The sequence below is a fragment of the Lichenostomus cassidix genome, chromosome Z, assembly GCF_008360975.1.
Source record: "Lichenostomus cassidix isolate B80296 chromosome Z, HeHo_3.0, whole genome shotgun sequence".
NCBI lineage: Eukaryota > Metazoa > Chordata > Aves > Passeriformes > Meliphagidae > Lichenostomus > Lichenostomus cassidix.
The window spans coordinates 40,362,468-40,371,306 of record NC_139511.1 but is presented as its reverse complement, the minus strand read 5'-3'; positions in this window follow the sequence as shown (position 1 = coordinate 40,371,306).

Here is an 8,839-nt window from a genome sequence, read left to right as displayed (position 1 = left end):
GGACACTGTTCCAGCATATATCCATTTGCCTCTGTTACACAGATAATAACAATTATCTTTAAAGATATATGGCAGTCCTGGCTTAGGGGTGGTATTCCCCAGTTTAGTACTTCCACTAAAAAAAAGAGAAAAACTTCTGCTTCTCACCTTCCTTGCCATCGAACTGAAGGCACAAAAGGCAAAGATCGTGGGTTAAGAGCAATTTACAGCAATGAAATAAGAAAGTGAACAGTAACAGTAGCAATGGTTAAAAATTCCAGCATCACCATGTCATTATATCTTTAAACTGCATCATAAACAGTGTAACTGTACAGGATCTGTAGTGTTCCTTGCAGGCTGGAGATCTGAATTTACAGACTATCAGTTGGTGCACAATAACATACAGAAAGTGATCTATTTGATAATGTTATATAAAAGGCATGAAAATGTTTTTCATACAATGAATTTATATTCAGCAGTTAACATATGTTGGAGAACATGCAGAAATTCCATTCCTAGAATAATAGAATCAAAAATTGGAAGGGATGGACATGGTTGCTTGCTCTGGGCTGCAAGTGCACATTGCTGGGTCATGTTCAACTTATCCTCCAGCACCCCCAAGTCCTTCTTGGCAGGACTAGTCTCAATCCATTCTCTGCCCAGCCTGAATTTGTGCAAGGGATTGCACTGCATTGGATTCCTCTGATATTTTTCTCTGCCAGTACAAAGACTTATTTATGACTTCTCTTGAGAAAATTGAAACTGGATGTTTAAGCTGAAAGCAGGAGAAAAGGCCATTAAATGATGTTGAGGAGAACAGTGGAAAAATGAGTGAGAAAAGAACAATCTACTTCCAGATTGAGACATTATTGGCAGTGAAATCCAGGGGGAAAAAAACTTACTTGTTGATCAAAAAGATCTGTTTAGGCAATTCTTAGGTACCATCAAATAAATACCAGCTTAGAACAAGGACACTTTGTTGTACTTACACTTATTCTTATACTTGTATACTCCTAGTCTCCTATTTCTATACTCCCACTCCTTCATTCCCTGTCCCCTCCTACCTCCACATGCACTAAATGTGATGCTGGATTTTGTCCTTTAACATTTTTCAAACAATGACTCTAAGATTGGCTGGGCACCAGAATACTTCTTTTTGTGGGCTGGGCAAATGTCTCTCTGATTTAATATATCTCTGCTGTGAAAATGGGTTTGTCCTTGCCTACAATTTGGAAAACACTACTCTTTTGGGAAAACAGGATGATTTTCTTGGTGTTGTGTAAATGCTATCAAGCATATATACATTTCACTTAATTGCTAAATTCGCAGTCATCCAATTTCCTATATGGCTATCAGCTTTAGAGAGTTCAAGCAGTACTACAGAATCTTTGGTGAGTCATGTGAGTTTTCTTACTGTAAAAGATGAAGTCTCCTTATCTAGTTTTTGTCCTGTTTTTAATTTAATTATAGAATAATGCCAGCTTTTACTTCTGGAAAACTTCACTTCTCCGAGCCTTTTAAACAATAACATTAAAATTTTGCTGTAGTTTTTTTACTTCATCTCAACTGCCTCATCTTGCCAAGTGAATCCAAAACAGTGTTATTTCAGGCTCTTTTAAATAGTTAACACATATTAGATGAATGTTGTCTCACATCTGGAGTAGCATCCAGCACAATGTCAAAGATCCATGATAAATGCAAAGAAGGTAAATCTTCTCTGGAAGAGAGCTAATAACCAAAAGAATATGAAGAAAACTGATTCTGTATTAAAAAGCTTTTTTAGTGCAATTTTGTCTTTTTTTCCTTCTGGAAAGCCACTACTGCTGAAGTCAAGCAAACGGCTTTTCATGAAATGTAGGCCAAAGATTAAGACTACCACAGAAGAGGTATTTGTTTAACTAAAATTGATGTTCATGGGAGTTTATTCTTTTAGACTGAGGAAGCATAGGAAAATTCAGCACCAAAAAAGTGATTCTAGTCAGAATGAGAAATACACTAAGACACAATTAGATGCTTTTATAATGCTTAACTCAGACTTGCAGCTCAAAAGGGAGTTGTAGGAGTCATCACCGATAACTCTATCAGCCAGTTGTTCATTAGCAGCTGAAGATATAGCCGGATGTATACAATCAACAAAACAGTGCTGAAAACAGGTCAGAGACATCTGGTTGGGTCTAAATCTCAATGAGCCTGTGGGTTGTAGGTACAATTTCCAATATAGTTTTCTCCATTGCAAGAAGTATGTAGTGGAGTTAGGGAAAACTCAGAGACTGGGTGGCTGAAACAGTCATGTGGTGGAGCAGCTGCTCTGCAAGAAAAAAATTAGATGGAGCAGCTCAATTTGTTGATCTTTTAGTTCTCTCTTTTTGATAAGAACTTGTGTCTAGAAGTCTAAAATGGTCAATGGATTACCCTGACAGGATATCTCAGAAAGTATAAAAAAATTCTGAATCAGAGCAAAGGCATTTAATGTCGCACGGTCACCTGCTATTAGCAGAATATAAGAATTCAATATTGTCATGGTTCTGGCCAGGACACGGTTAATTTTCACAATAGCCAGGAGGTGGCATGGCTAGGACATGAAAGTTATTCTATACCACCTCACATTATTTTCTAGGTTGAGAGGAAAGGGGTCCTTCTGGTTCAGGTGGCTTGGCATTAGTGGGGTGCTGTCGGGTGGGCTCTGCACGGTGAGCAGTTGTGTTTGAATAGATTGTCTCTTGAGCAGTTATTAATATTTTTGCTGTTATTGTTAGTTTTCTTACTTCATTTGCTGTTTCCAGTAAATGTTGCTTATCTCAACCTGTGATTTTTATTCTTTGGGCCTCCAATTCTCCTCTCCAGCCACTCACATGGGGAGGTGGAGGAGAAGGCTAGTGAGTGAACAGTGCATGGTCTGGAGTGCTTCAGCAGGAACACTAAATAGGGGAATACCATTCATAAACCAGGACAAATATATGTTGAGTAAAATGTCAGAAGTGATTAAACTAGTGATGATGGAAAGCTGAACAGGAGAAATAAAAGAATTATTGTAATTATGTACTAAATAGTTAATGAATTAATTCAATTTCTTTACCCAATCTTACCCTGTATAGCTAAGTACAGGTCTGGTAATGGAAGTAATATGAGAATATTTTCTGCCTGTGCTGCTAGTTGCCTCTGCTTGCTCTTCCTCTGGTCAAAGTGCATAGGTATTCAGAGGGGATACCTGGCTGTTCATCAGCAGCTCTCCCTGTGTGTCTTAGTTCTTTACAGTGCCCTGAGATGTTTTATCTGGAAAATTCTGTGTTCCTCAGGCATTAGGATCCTCTTGCAATACCATCTTATGTGTTAATATTATAAATCTGGAACGAGGGCAGACAATACTCTTCCTTTCAAATGCTATTTAAAAGTATATATTTTTATGTATATGTAATTTGTTCTATGTGATTGAATCTGTTTTTATCATACATTTAACCAGCAGATAAAAAGCTTATTTTTTAATATAAGCCATTGATAAGTCTATCTCTTGATAGAGCTGTTGACCACTACCCTCTGGATGTGACCATCCAACCTCTTTCTCATCCGTCTAACAGTCCAGTCATCAAATCCATCTCTCTTCTATTTAGAGAGAAAGATGTTGTCAGGGGCTGTGTCCAAGACTTTACAGAAATCCAGATAAATGACATCTGTAGCCTTTCCCTTGTTCACTGATGTAATCACTCACAGACCACTGGGCTGGTCAGGAAGAGTCATGCTGGGTGTCTCAAGTCACCTCTCTGTCCTCCATGTGTTTTAGCACAGCTTCTAGGAGAATATATTACATGATCTTCCCAGGCAGAGGGAGAAGGCTGACAGGTTGGTACTTTTTCCCTTTAAACAGATGGGTACAACGTTTCACCTTTCCCAGTTCCCTGGGACTTCACCTGACTGATACAGCTTCAAATATCATGGAGAGTGGCTTGGCAACTGTATCAGCAAAATTGCTCGGAACTCTGGAATGCATCTCATCAGGCTCCACGGGCTTACATACATTCAGGTTCCTCAGATGGTCATGAACCGAATCTTTACTCACAGTGGGAGGGACTTTGCTCCTCCAGTCCCCATCCTGCTGTCCATCCACTTCAGAGGTGTGGGAAGAGGGGTTGCCATTGAGGACCAAGGCAAAAATATTGTTGAGTACCTCAGCCTTCTCCTCATCAATAGTTACCAGTTTTCAGCATTGTTAATCAGGGGGTACACCTTCTTTGGCCTTTGTTTTTTGCCTATATATCTGTAGTGTAGACCTTGGTATTCTTTGTATCCCTTGCCACGTTCTGTCCCAGTTTGGTCTTGGCCTTCCTCACCCCGTCCATACACCACAGAACTTCATCTCTATATGCTTCCCAGGTCACCTATTATTGTTTCCATTGTGTACATTCACTTCTTTTCCTTGACTTCACCAGCAGTTTCCTACTCAACCATGCCAGTCTCCTGCCTTCCTTGCATGATTTTTTATTCTTGGGGATTGGTAGTTTTTGTGCTCTGTGGATGACTTCCTTAATGATCTGCCAGTTCTGTTCCACTTCCTTGTCCCTGAGAGCAGCCTTTTAGGATTGAATGGTTGCATCCAAAGGGCAGTGGTCAATGGCTCGGAGTCCTGATGGACTTCAGTGACAAGTGGTGTCCCTCATGGGTCCATATTGGGGGCCAGCATTATTTAATATCTTCTTTAATGATACGGATGAACGGATTGAGTGAACCCTCAGCAATTTTGCTGATGACACCAAGCTGAGTGGTGCTGTTTCCACACCTGAAGGACAAGATGCTATCCAGAAGCACCTGGACAAGCTTGAGGAGTCGGCCCATGGCAATCTTATGAGGTTTAACAAGATCAAGTACAAGGTGGTGCAGCTGGGTTGGGGCAATCCCCATTACCAACACAGGCTGAGGATGAACAGATGGAGAGCAGCCCTGGGGAGAAGGACCTGGGGATGCTGGTGGGTGAGAGGCTGGGCATGGCCCAGCAATGAGCACTCATAGCTCAGAAAGCCAAAGTTGTCCTGGGCTGCATCCAAAGCAGTGTGGGCAGCAGGGCCAGGGAGAGGATTCTGACCCTCTGCTCTGCTCTGCTGAGACTTCACCTGCAGTGCTGTGGCAGCTGTGGAGTCCCAGCACAGGAAGGACAGGAACCTGTTGGAGAGAGTCCAGAGGAGGCCACCAAATTGCTCAGAGGGATGGAAAACCTCTCCTATGAAGAAAGGCTGAGAGAAATAGTATCAGGCTGGAGAAAAGAAGGCTGGAGAAGAGAAGGCTTTGGGGCGACCCAACTGCAGCATTCCAGTACCTGAAATGAGCTTACAAGAAAGATGGTGAGAGACTATTTAGAAGTGCATGTAGTGACAGAACAAGGCAAAAGGGATATTAGTAAAAAATCCTTGACTTTGAGGGTGGTGAGGCACTGGAGCAGGTTGTCCAGAGAAGTTGTGGATGCCACATCCATGTAAGTTTTCAAGGCCAGGCTGCACGGGACTTTTAGCAACCCAGTCTAGTGAAAGATGTCCCTGTCTATGGCAGTGGGGTAGGAACTAGATGATCTTTAAGGTCCCTTCCAACCCAGGCAATTCTATGATTTTATAACACCTGAAAGCTACCCTAATGAAAAATCATGTTTTCTATCCTTTCCTAGCATTGTTTCTGAAAATTAGTGTATAGTAATTACTACTGTTACTATAACTTTGCAGTTGAGGCTGTGCTGGTCTGTATAGTGAATCAGAAGTAAATGACTAACTCTGTGCAAGGAAACCTATGAAATGGTTTCCAGTCCAGGAGAAAAGTTAGGATCAAGAACAGTTAGCTAAAAGCGTGTTATTTTCCCGTGCATAAAACCTTCCAACTTAATTTCAGAAGAAAAAAAGATGTCATTTCACATATGTTATTTTACATATTTTTCTCCTTAATCCATAAAGTATTTTGTACTTCCATCTTGGTAATTTCATCTTTCCTTTAAGGTTTTTTGAAGGATATTTCCTTACCATTGCTTCCAGTATCTACTCCATGTTGCAAGAGGTTTTGTACAATTGGTAACTACCAGAAAAACATCTGTCTTCAGACCAAGTTTGACACCTTTTTGGATCTCTTGGTGTGAAAACAATGACTCCTTCCTTTTTAACGTGATGTACCTTTAGGCTGCCCTGAGGCAGACATTGAGATTCTGTAGTTTGTCTCATTTGGTGTGTGTTGAAGGGTCAAGTCCTGTTACATATAATGCAAATAAGGAACATCAGGCGCTTGTCATTATGCAATCATGAGCTTCCAATAAAAATATGATAAAGCTGTCTAAAAAGGACAGAATGAAATAACTATTTCCTCCATGCTTTAAGCAGAGTTACAGGCTCTTCCAATATAGCTTTGCTTAATGAACCTTGCCACCTAGCAACAAAGAACCCTCTCAGGCTTTTGGACAAAAGCTATACGGAGCTGCCCAGGCAGCAGCTCTTAAAACCTGTCAAATAGTTCTGCAAATTTTGGTTTTGTCCTTTTTTGCACTTAGCATTCAACTCCACTGGCATTCTCAGAGCAGAGGAAAATAATGATTAGCTATTTAGTTTTGGAATCAGACAGCTATTTAGTCTTGGAAGCAGGCTTTAAAAGGGTAGGTTGGGAAGTTAAAAAAAAAAAAAAGAAAAAGACAAAATGTGAAATCATTCATTTAACACATCCTTACTAGGCAGTAAGGGATAATGTGGAAGAACTCAAATCAAGTAGGATAGTTTCCAGACGTCCTCATAAAGTCAAGAGAAAACATTTGCTGCCCACCCACTAACAGGGTAGAGTGCACAGCCCCTTTTTCATCTCCTGATGCCTCTAAGAAAGCTAACACTGGTTATAGTGTGGGACTGAGAAATGCTTGTACTGTTAAATCAGGTTTTAAAAAATTGAATTTGTATACATTAACAAAAATAAAACTCCAAAGAGCATATGGCCTAGAAAGATATAAGAAGAAAACAGTGAGAACAAAAAGTGGTTCTACAAATTCAGCAAAATGATGACTGGTGAAGAAGACATGATTTGCCAAAGTGACAGAATTGGGTCTGTTTGGGGCTGTTCTTTCAGAGACATCTGGTATCTCACCAAATCACTTCATGCTTTTGAAGCTCTAAAACAGTAAAGGGAACTGCCTTTGACTGCAAAAGGAAGTAGTGATTATAGTCAAAAATGCAATACATAGGATATATTACAAAATAAATATCTAGTCAAAGAGAAAACATAAAACAACAATAAAAATTATGCAGGGTCTGGGATATTCTCGCTGTTTACTGGGTCCTGCAGAGGCTCTGAGTGACAGCCAGCATTGCAGGACTGTGCCCTTTGTCAGACAGAAGGTCACTGTCCCTCCACAGCTCGTTGACTGGGGCTCCAACCATTTCCCACCAGCCAGGGCACACACAGCCTGCAGCTTGCACTCCAAGCCACTGGCACTAGGGGTGTTCTGCAAGTCTGTGGGCTGTCAAGGACTTACACATGACAGACTGGGATACAGAACGAGACATCATCACAAGTACCATACAAAGCCTGTGTTTGGGGTGTCCACAATGACTGATATACACAGAACACTTTTGACACTTCCTCAGTAACTGACCCTTTCAGCATGTGTACCAAAAGCTCTGTGTCATGTGTACCAAAATTCAACATAGCAAAAAAACCTCAACTGAACTCAACCCAACCCAAACAAACAATCAAATAAAACCACAAAAAAAACCACCAAAAACCAAAAAGACCCCAACAAACACCCAAACAAACCTTCCCACACCCACCCTCCAAAACTTACACAACAAAATCCAACCAACCAACAAAATAAACCAACTTGCCAAAAACCCCAGCCCGACCCAAACAAAAGAAATTTAGAGTTATAAATACAATGCAAATGAAAAGCACTGAATCAAATGCTGAGGAAAGGGACACTCAGCGTTATTTTTTTAAGAAAACCAAGTTTTTAAGAAAACCAAGGGAGCAACTTGGAGCAGTTTCTCTGCAAGATTTTGAATTTCAGTTTTGGAGAGATCAGTGTAACTAAGTGGCATGAACAGCAAATCTTTAAAAGTAAAGATTTTTGAGAATATATGAATTTTATTTTGTTTGAGTTTAGTCTGTGACATCAAGAGGTATGGCAAGCACAGGAAATATATTGTCATATAGTCACAGAAACATTGTTTTTGTCATTTCATTTATAATGGCCCTGTGTCTCTTGTCTTTTACACTGAACTCCCCTAATGTCACAGTGAAACAATTTGTATAGATGGTGATGTCAGGCTTACAGAAATAAGTCCTGTTCCGGTACACTTGATAGCACTTAAGGTGCTTCAGTAGCTTCTGATGTCAGTCAAGGAGAGCGTGTACCATTCCATCTGCGCAAACACAGTGTCCTCAGAACATTCGAGGGGCCTGTCCCATTTCTCTGGAAAGCTCTCTGGAGTTCACTCACCTTTAGTTTAAACCTGCTTCCTACCAGCAGACTAGAAACATAACTTTTTAAATAACAGAATTGATCTTGGTCGTCAATCTACAGTAATACTTTTAATTAGCTGGTGTCCCTATCCATGAAAGAACTGCATGCAGGCTCCAGGATCAGCACCTGGACTCCATTTTGAATGATGCTGCCTTAAATTTCACACCATGCATTGGACTGTACTGAATGTTAATGAAACTCTGTGACCTGAAGTCCTGTCTACGTAACTAACCTTGCAAACTAATGAGAAAAATAGCTGCGAAAGAGGAGTTTGTTACCCTGTTGGACGGCTCAGGCCACCTGGCCGTGGCTACTGCTTCACGTGGAAACGTTTCCCTGCCCACAGAGTTCCTCACACGCGTGGTTTGCTCACAGAAAGCTGAAGTACTGCCC